Source organism: Henckelia pumila, chromosome 4 (assembly GCF_033568475.1).
Source record: "Henckelia pumila isolate YLH828 chromosome 4, ASM3356847v2, whole genome shotgun sequence".
Lineage (NCBI taxonomy): Eukaryota > Viridiplantae > Streptophyta > Magnoliopsida > Lamiales > Gesneriaceae > Henckelia > Henckelia pumila.
Genome location: NC_133123.1, coordinates 21,009,194 through 21,020,021, shown reverse-complemented (window position 1 = coordinate 21,020,021; position 10,828 = coordinate 21,009,194).

Here is a 10,828-nt window from a genome sequence, read left to right as displayed (position 1 = left end):
CTCCTAAGTATTCGTACTTGAGGATTTGGGGATGTCCTGCTTACGTGAAGCAGACAGTGGGAGATAAGTTGGATAGTCGATCCACCTATGTTATTTTGTAGGGTATCCGAAGAATTCAATCGAATATTATTTCTATCATCTTGCTGAAAAAAAAGTGTTTGTTTCAAGGAATGCCACCTTCTTGGAGAAGGAGTTCTTATTGGATAAGAAATGCAAGATGATGGAACTCGAAGAAATTCGAGAAGAACCCGAGATACAAAATAGCGATCCTACACCTTAAGAATCATCACAAGACACGCCTATTACTAGGAGATCCGAGAGGACTTCTAGGCCTCCTATTAGATATGGTTTTCTTCTTGAAGGGGATCAAAGTGAATCCGACATTGGATGTGATCAAAAAAACTTCAAGGAAGCAATTTCTGATGTGGATTCGAATTTATGGCTTGAAGCTATGCAATCGGAAATAGACTCGATGCATTCTAACCAAGTTTGGTCTTTAGTAGATCCTCCCGATGGAATTGTTCCAATTGGGTGCAAATGGATCTACAAGAGAAAGCTTGAGCCTGATGGAAAGGTATTGACCTACAAGGCACGATTGGTGGCAAAAGGTTATACTCAAAGACAAGGAGTTGACTATGATGAAACCTTTTCACCAGTCGCAATGTTCAAGTCCATAAGAATCCTTATTGCCATAGCAGCATAGTATGACTATGAGATATGGCAAATGGATGTAAAGACTACATTTCTTAATGGAAACATTAAGGAAGAAATCTATATGATGCAGCCTGAGGGATACACATCCATGGGAAGCGAGCATAAGGTATGCAAGCTTCAGAGATCAATCTATGGTCTCAAACAAGCATCAAGAAGTTGGAACCAGAAATTTGATGAAACAATAAAGGATTTTGGTTTCATCAAGAACCCGGAGGAACCATGCGTGTACAAGAAAGTAGTTAAGAATGCGGTAACATTCTTAGTACTTTATGTTGATGACATCCTACTCATGGGGAATGATGTAGGGATGTTTCAGTCAACAAAGATATGGTTATCAGGTAGATTCTCGATGAAGGATTTAGGTGAGGCATCCTATATTCTAGAAATTCAGATCTATAGAGATAGATCAAAAAGAATGATAGGACTCACTCAATCAACCTACATCGACACCATATTGAAAATGTTTTCAATGGATGGGTCCAAGAGAGGACATCTACCTATGTGTTATGGAGTTTCTCTATCCAAGTCTATGTGTCCCAAGACTGACGAAGAGATAGAGAAGATGACACACGTGCCATATGCGTCAGCCATAGGTAGTATCATGTATGGGATGATATCTACCAGACCAGATGTGGCCTATGCTCTGAGCGTCACGAGCAGATACCAAGCCAATCCCGGTCAAATGCATTGGAAAGCCATGAAGGATATTCTTAAGTACTTGCGAAGGACTAAGAATTTATTCATGGTTTATGGAGGGAGAGAATTGAAGTTGGAAGGCTATACCGACTCTAGCTTCCAATGTGACGTGGATGACTCGAAATCAACCTCTGGATTTGTATTCGTGCTCAATAGCGGTGCTGTCTCTTGGAAGAGTTCCAAGCAGGACACCACAGCGGATTCCACCACTGAGGCAGAATACATTGCAGCATCAGCTGCTGCTAAAGAGGCGGTTTGGATAAGGAAATTCATCCAAGAGTTGGGTGTAATTCCTGAAGCTGTTGGTCCAGTCCCGGTGTACTGTGACAACACGGGTGCCGTTGCTCAGGCAAAGGAACCAAGGTCTCATCAGAAGTTCAAACACGTACTGAGGAAATACCACATCATCCGGGAGATCGTGGAAAGAGGAGACATCAGTGTCGAGAGAGTGGCCTCTACAGACAATATCGCTGATCCGCTTACTAAGCCCTTGCCAGGACCATTGTTTGACAAACATCGCAAAGAAATTGGATTGCGTAGTGTGACTAGTTGGCTTTAGGGCAAGTGGGAGATTGAAAGAGTGGGTGCCCGGTTAGCCAACTTGTGGCTAAGGGCTTTTGTGACTCTATGTATAAACAATCTTTTGTTTAATATAATTTACACTTTTTATAAGGGCATTGACTTTATCTTTCTTCATAATGTTATATTATGATATACTATTTTTGTTTTGATAAAGACCTTGAATATACTATAGTGTATGTAAGATGTGGTTGCACATGGGGATGACTATCATGAAACACATCTTATAGTCACTGTATATTTTAAACAGTTCCTAGTCAATTGAGCCGTCCGCTAATAAGGATAAGGATCGCTCGAGATTGAGACTAGCATTTGCGATGCCGAGTACCACGTTTCATTGGTATGGAACATAGAGATGTTCAAAGCATGCAAATGGATATTCATATGATGAATGATCGAACTACCCTATTCGGACTTTTCAAGTGGTTATCACTTATCGAGTGGATAAAGTCCGCGGTTTTGGTTGTACACCATTAGTCCTTATTACTTGAAACATCATTGAGACTCTATATGCTAGTACTGTACTTTGACTCGTTTACCGACTCTATTGGGGTCATCAGGTGTCGGGATTGGGTACAGTTATGACACATATAGGAGTCGATGCTTTGTTTTCAAGGATTCACCACATACTTGCGAGTGTGGATATCCTATGCGATCTGAGGAGATATTAGTGTGACGAATCTCTGGCCAGAGTACGTGATGTGTTTTAGGTTACTTGGTGTTCCTAGTAACACATGCGATGTCACTAATAGATCTCCAAGATGTTATGCATAGTTATCGAATCTCGAACGACTCTCCATGCACCAATGGTTGTTGATTCGATCGGGATATTTGGTTGAAGGGACCGTACTGTACGCTAACCAAAATCTACTGGTTCTTGCAGGCACTATCAGTAATACCTAGGGAATCATGGGGCGATGTTGCTAGTCGCTCTTACCATGATTCGATGGGTATGTCGGAAATTGTTGTTCCGAGTCACAAGGAGTTGTGAGCCCACGGCTAACTGTATTCCTGAACCATTGAGGGTTACACAAGTAATGGATTACTAAAACCCCATAGAGATAGTTAAATTTAAAGAGTTAAATTTAATGAAAGAGAAGTTGGACTTCTTAATTAAAAGGGAGTGAGATTTCCTAAAATGACATAGGGATGGACATTTTTGGAAATCACTGAATTCGGATTCAGAAAAATTATCTTGACTTTAAAAGATGCAGAAATGGTTTCTGTGCACATTGGTAAAATCAATTTATCAATCGGAGTCATGATGAATTTTATATTAATTTTTATAACAACGGGCTTGGCTTGTTGGGCTTAAGTTATGGATTGTGGGCCCTAAGGGGTTAGAGTCCTAATATAACTATAACTTAATTTAGTCTAGAAATTATCAATAAATATGTAAGCAGTGTTCGAAATTCATAGAGAATTGAGTCTAGAAATTTCGAACACTACATATAATTTTCAAGAGGATTTTCAAAAATTCCTCTGTCCCTTTTGGAGAAAATTCGACTTGTGATTTTTGTGAAAAATTACAATTCAAATTAACAGATCATATCTGTTTATTCTCTACGTAAAACTTCTGATTGATTTCTAGTGCAGTCAATCAGAGGGTTTCTGTTTTCATTCGTGGAACTAATTCCGGAGTTAGATCGTGACTGTCATCGTTTCCCGGGATTTACAAGAAGAGCAGATTAAATTCTGTTGGAGTCCACAATCAAGCCTTTGCTTGACAAGATAAAAATTTAATTGTGATTTTATTTTTACTTGAACAAATTTAATCGTAAACGTTTTGATACCCATATATGGAATCGTTCCATATAATAAAAATAAAATTTTTAAACTTTCGCTGCACCGGGTATCAATTCTTAATTGATCAGAACAGAGTTTTCCAACAGTATAGTACTAGCATATAGAGTCTCCATGATGTTTCAAGTAGTAAGGATTAATGGTGTACAACCAAAACCGCGGACTTATCCACTCAATTAATAATAACCACTTGGAAAGTGCGAATAGGGTAGTTCGATCATTCATCATATGAATATCCATTTGCATGCTTTGAACATCTCTATGTTCCATACCAATGAGATGTGGTACTTGGCATCGCAAATGCTAGTCTCGATCTCGAGCGATCCTTATCCTTATTTGCGGACGGCTCAATTTACTAGGAACTGTTTAGAATATACAATGACTATAAGATGTGTTTCATGATAGTGATCTCTCTTTATTCACTATCTCATCTTACTTACACTATAGTATATTCAAGGTCTTTATCAAAACAACAATAGTATATCACAATATAACATTATGAAGAAAGATAAAGAAAATGCTATTAATGAATGTAAATTATATTAAACAAAGATTGTTTACAATAAGAGACTCTCAAAGCCCTTAGCCACAACTTGGCTAGCGGGGCATCAACTCTTTCAGTTTTGACAGCAAGATTTATTTCTGCAGATTGTCTGGGCAGGGTGGCCGCTCGATCGGTAGGATTTCACCGATCGAGCGAGGTCTGTTTTGATTGAACAGAAACTTTATTTTTCTTGCTCGCTCGATCGGTAAGATTTGACTGATCGAGCGAGGCCAAATTATGCTTAGACCCGAGAAGTTGATTTGTTAGCTCGCTCGATCGGCGGAGTTTGCCCGATCGAGCGAGGTGCAATATTTTAAAAAAAAAATTTATTTGGTTTGAGTATTCTTTTAAATACATTATTAATTGTTTATTAATCGTTAATTTCCCTAAGATGAGATTAGCAACCCGAGGTCCCCACCCGAATAAACACTTGATGAAATTCCACGTGGTTTGCACGAGTATAAAACCCCATGGAGTGACAGAGGAGCAGATTCAGTTGAGGAACTTTCCTTTCTCTTTGAAGAGTACTGCTAAGGATTGACTATATTACTTGCCCTCTGGTTCTATCACAACTTGGACGGAGATGAAAAGAATCTTTCTGGAAAAATATTTCCCAACCTCTAGAGCTGCGAACATAAGGAAGGAAATCTATGGAATCAAACAATAATCAGGGGAACCACTGCATGAATATTGGGAGCGGTTCAAGAAGCTTTGTGCTAGCTGTCCGCAACACCAGATAAGCGAAAATCAATTAATTCAATTATGTTATGAAGGTTTGTTGCCCCATGACAGGAGTATGCTAGATGCAGCGAGTGGAGGCGTTTTTATGGATAAAACGCTGGTACAAACGAGGAATTTAATTGATAACATGACTGCCAATTCTCAACAATTCGGCAACAATAGGACTGAGCATGTGTCAAAGAAGAATAGTGAGGTAAATGTCTCTTCCCTTGAACATAAATTAACTGAATTGACATCTCTTGTGCGTCAGATGGCTGTAGGGAATGGACAAACTGTAAAGGCATGTGGGATTTGTGCTGCAATGGGACATGCTACTGATATGTGTCCCACACTTCAAAAAGAATCGGTTGAACATGTCAATGCTACTGGAGGATTTTCTGGACCACCACAACGGAAATATGATCCTTATTCCAACACATACAATCCTGGTTGGAAGGATCATCCAAATCTGAGATATGGGAATCCTCAGGCGAACCAATCTGGGCCTCAAGAACCACCGCACAATCAAGCTTTTAGGCCACCGTATCCTCAACAGCAATAGCGTCCTCAGATTCCCAATCCGGGTGAGTTTCTTGAAAATATTGTTAAGGAGCTTGCTACTAATACTGTAACTTTCCAACAGGAAACAAGAGCAAGTATCCAAAACTTGAATACCCAGATGGGATAGCTCGCCACCGCCATAAAAAAGTTGGAAGCACAACATTCCAATGCTTTGCCATCACAAACAATTTCGAACCCAAGAGAAAACACAAGTGCAATCACTCTAAGGAATGAGAAGGAGTTGAAGATCAAGGAGAAAGAAGTGGATACTTCAGCCAAAGAGGAGCTGCAAGAGAAGCCGAAATTGACTGATGGCGAAGCAACCAAGGAAAAAGCGCAAAGAGGTAAGTTTCCTCCACTTTCGAAGTATAAGCCTGTTGCCCCTTTTCCCTTAGCACTTAAGGAGTATAGGAAAGATGAAGGGATAAAGAAACTTTATGAGACTTTTCGTAGATGTGAGGTGAATATTCCGTTGCTAGATGATATTAAGCAGGTACCTCGATACGCGAAGTTTTTGAAGGAATTATGCACAGCAAAGAGGAAATAGATATTGAAGGGCTGTCAAAAAATAGAGCTTGGTGAGAACGTATCTGATGTGATCCAACGAAAATTGCCCGCAAAATGCAAGGATCCAAGTATGTTTTCTATCCCATGCACTATAGGGAATGTTAGACTTGAGAAGGCCATGTTAGATCTAGGAGCATCAATCAATGTTATGCCATATTCTATCTATGCATCCTTGAAACTTGGTCCATTGAATAAAACGGGAATTGTTATTCAGTTAGCTGATAGGTCTAATGCATATCCTATGGGAATAGTGGAAGATGTGTTAGTACAAGTAAATGACTTGGTATTTCCTGCAGATTTTTATGTGCTAGACATGGAAAACGGTGATCACAATAGTCCTATTTTGTTAGGCAGACCATTCTTGAAAACTTCCATGACTAAAATTGATGTTCACAGTGGCACACTCACTATGGAATTTGATGGCGAGGTTGTGAAATTTAATATTTATGATGCCATAAAATTTTCTGACAGTGATGATTGTGTATTTTCTGTTGATATTGTGGATTACTTGGCACAAGATTATTGTGAGCATGCAGGAAAAAATGATCTAGAGGTGGCTATTGTTGCACCCATTCAGCAGGATGATGGAATTGGATTCAGCGAAGAAGTGAAAGGGATTGAGGGAATTTTGAACAGTGCTCCTGAGCTACCTCGGTCAGGTAATATATCATATATATCACTACCAATTTCTAATACTAGGCGCCTTCCATCTGTTTTGCAGGCACCAGTGGTCGAAATAAATAGATTTCCAAAACATCTCAAGTATGTTTTCCTTGGAGAAGGAGAAACATTACCAGTCATCATCTCCAATAGTTTGAAAGCCGACCAAGAGGAACAATTAGTCAAGGTACTACAAGAGCACAAGACTGCTATCAGATGGACCATAGCAGACATCAAGGAAAATTAGCCCTTTTACATGCATGAACAGAATTTTGATGGAAGAAGGAGCGAATCTCTCACGTCAGCCGCAAAGAAAGTTGAACCCACCGATGATGGAGGTGGTAAAGGCTGAAATTCTGAAACTTCTTGAAGTTGGAGTCATCTACCCAATCTCTGACAGTCAGTGGGTCAGTCCGGTCCAAGTGGTACCCAAGAAAACTGGAATTACTGTGGTGAAAAACAAGGATGATGAATTGGTTCCCACCCGCATTCAAAACGGGTGGAGGGTTTGTATAGACTATAGGAAGTTAAATGCGGGAACCCGAAAGGATCACTTTCCTTTACCATTTATTGATCAAATGATTGAACGTTTAGCATGTCATCCTTATTATTGTTTTCTTGATGGGTATTCTGGTTATTTTCAGATTGCTATTGCGCCGGAGGATCAGGAAAAGACGACATTCACTTGCCCGTTTGGCACCTTTGCATATCGACGAATGCCCTTTGGACTTTACAATGCACTGGCCACTTTCCAACGGTGTATGGTTAGTATCTTTTCAGATTTCATTGAGCATATCTTAAAAGTTTTTATGGATGATTTTACTGTCTATGGTGATTCATTCGAAAATTGTCTTTCTAACCTTGCTCTTGTCCTTAAGAGGTGTGTCGAAACCAACTTAGTCTTAAATTCTAAAAAATATCACTTTATGGTTAGGCAAGGTGTTGTGTTGGGTCATGTAGTTTCATCTAAGGGAATAGAGGTAGACAAGGCAAAAATTGATATTATTCAGTCTCTCCCTTATCCCACATGTGTGCGGAAAGTGTGTTCTTTTCTTGGCCATGTAGGTTTCTACAGGAGGTACATTCAGGACTTCGCCAAGATCGCATCCACCATGTGCAAATTGTTGCAAAAAGATGTTTTGTTTGAGTTTGATGAACCATGCAAAACGTCTTTTGACAAACTCAAAGACTCATTGACATCTGCACCAATAATCCAACCACTGGACTGGAGCCAACCATTTGAGATCATGTGTGATGCCAGCGACTATGTTGTGGGCGCAGTTTTAGGCCAAAAAGTTGGGAAAGCATCACATGCTATCTACTACTCTTCGCGTATTCTAAACGATGCACAACAGAACTACTCCAACACTGAAAAGGAGCTATTGGCTATAGTTTTTGCATTAGAAAAATTTCGCTCTTATTTACTTGGTGCTAAAGTCATTGTTTATTCTGATCATGCAGCTCTTCATTTTTTGATGGAAAAGAAGGAGGCGAAACCAAGGCTAATAAGATGGATACTACTCCTGAGCAAATTTGACGTGGAAATCAAGGACAAAAGAGGGACAGAAAATCGAGTCGCTGACCACTTGAGCCGCCTAGTTCATATCGATGAGGAGCTGAACTTGCGTAAAGAATTTCCTGATGAACAATTGTTTTCAGCAAGCGCCGAATTACCCTGGTATGCAAATATCGTCAGTTATTTAGTTACTAAAGGGTTTTATTCTGAATTTTCTAAGGCACAAAAGGACAAGGTGAGAAGAGATGCCAAATATTATGTGTGAGATGATCCATACTTGTGGAAACACTGCGCTGATCAAGTTATACGTTGATGTGTACCTGCGAGTGAGGTAATTCATATTCTCACATTTTGTTATTCTCATGCGTGTGGTGGCCATTTTGGAGCAAAAAGGACAGCGCAAAAGGTGTTGGATTGCGGATTTTTCTGGCCACCCTTATTTTGAGACGATTATATGTTCTGTAAGTCGTGCACTCAATGTCAAAAGACAGGTAATATCTCCCAACGTAAGGAGATCCCCCAGCAACCCATTTTAGTTTGTGAAATATTTGATGTTTGGGGTATCGACTTCATGGGACCTTTTCCAAGGTCGTATGGATTTATCTGCATATTACTTGCTGTCGACTATGTCTCAAAATGGGTGGAAGCAAAGGCTACCCGTACTGATGATTCTAAAGTTGTTGCAGAGTTTATCAAGCATAATCTTTTCTCTAGGTTTGGGATTCCACGAGCCATCATCAGTGATAGAGGAACGCACTTCTGCAATCGCACTGTGGCCAGTTTGCTAAAGAAGTACCATGTGACGCACAGGGTCTCCACCGCATACCACCCACAATCCAATGGTCAGGCTGAAGTTTCGAATAGAGAAATCAAATCCATCCTAGAAAAGACCGTGAATCCTACAAGGAAGGACTGGTGCTTGCGTCTGGATGACAATTTGTGGGCCTACAGAACCGCATTCAAAACGCCAATTGGAATGTCCCCATATCGGCTGATTTTTGGGAAACCATGCCATTTGCCAGTAAAATTGTAGCATAGAGTCTATTGGGCTATCAAAAACTTTAACATGCAGATGGATGAGAGCGGCGAGCATCGAAAGCTGCAGTTGCAACAATTGGAAGAGATCCGCAATGATTCTTATGTCAGCTCTAAGATTTACAAGGACAAGACAAAGGACTTCCACGAAAAGATGATTTCTAGACGAGAATTCGAAGTCGGACAGAAAGTTCTGCTCTATCACTCACGACTTCGACTATTTCCAGGTAAGTTGCATCCACGTTGGAATGGTCCGTTTGTAGTGACCCTACCCGGATCCACTACCTAATCAGAGTTTAAGAGCATAATTAAACATGCATTAAATAAATCGCTGTGGAAGACTTAAATAAAAACAGACCGGCAGAATACAACCGGTTAAATAAATTCGATTATACAACCCAATCGAATAAATAAACCCTAAAGGCAAAACCTACAGCTAATCCTGCTGTCTTCACTGGTCACTGGCTACTCCAAGCTCCTGGTGCTCAATCCTGCACCTACACCTGCCCCGTCGAATGGGGTGTCCAGATACACAGAAAAGACTGGACGTGAGCTCTAAGCTCAATACGAAAGCACTGGGTAAAACATACAAATATGATGCATGCAAATGATAGGTTATACGTATCTGGAATAACTGTATATAACTTCTCAATAAAGGCGCCTAGGACATGAGTGGTAAAACCCGGGAAGCAAACCCTGCGTACACTGCTCATTCCTACAGGACGTGGACTGTGTCCCCAGATGCTAATCACCCATGACCCGTCAGTCATTGGGCACTAGACATCACCCGTCCAGACAGGGCTGAGCGGCCCTACATGGCTCATCTCACAAGATGGACAGGCGCAATTGAAAGAGTGGGTGCCCGGTGAGCCAACTTGTGGCTAAGGGCTTTTATGACTCTATGTATAAACAATCTTTTGTTTAATATAATTTACACTTTTATAATGGCGTTTACTTTATCTTTTATCATATTATTATGTTGTGACATACTATAAGATGTTTAGATGAAGACCTTGAATATACTATAGTGTATGTAAGATGTGGTGACACATGGGGATGGCTATCATGAAACACATCTTATAGTCACTGTATATTTTAAACAGTTCCTAGTCGATTGAGCCGTCCGTTAATAAGGATAAGGATCGCTCGAGATTGAGACTAGCATTTGCGATTCCGAGTACCACGTTTCATTGGTATGGAACATAGAGATGTTCAAAGCATGCAAATGGATATTCATACGATGAATGATCGAACTACCCTATCCGGACTTTCCAAGTGGTTATCACTTATCGAGTGGATAAAGTCCGCGGTTTTGGTTGTACACTATTAGTCCTTACTACTTGAAACATCATTGAGACTCTATATGCTAGTACTGTACTTTGACTCGTTTACCGACTCTATTGGGGTCATCAGGTGTCGGGATTGGGTACAGT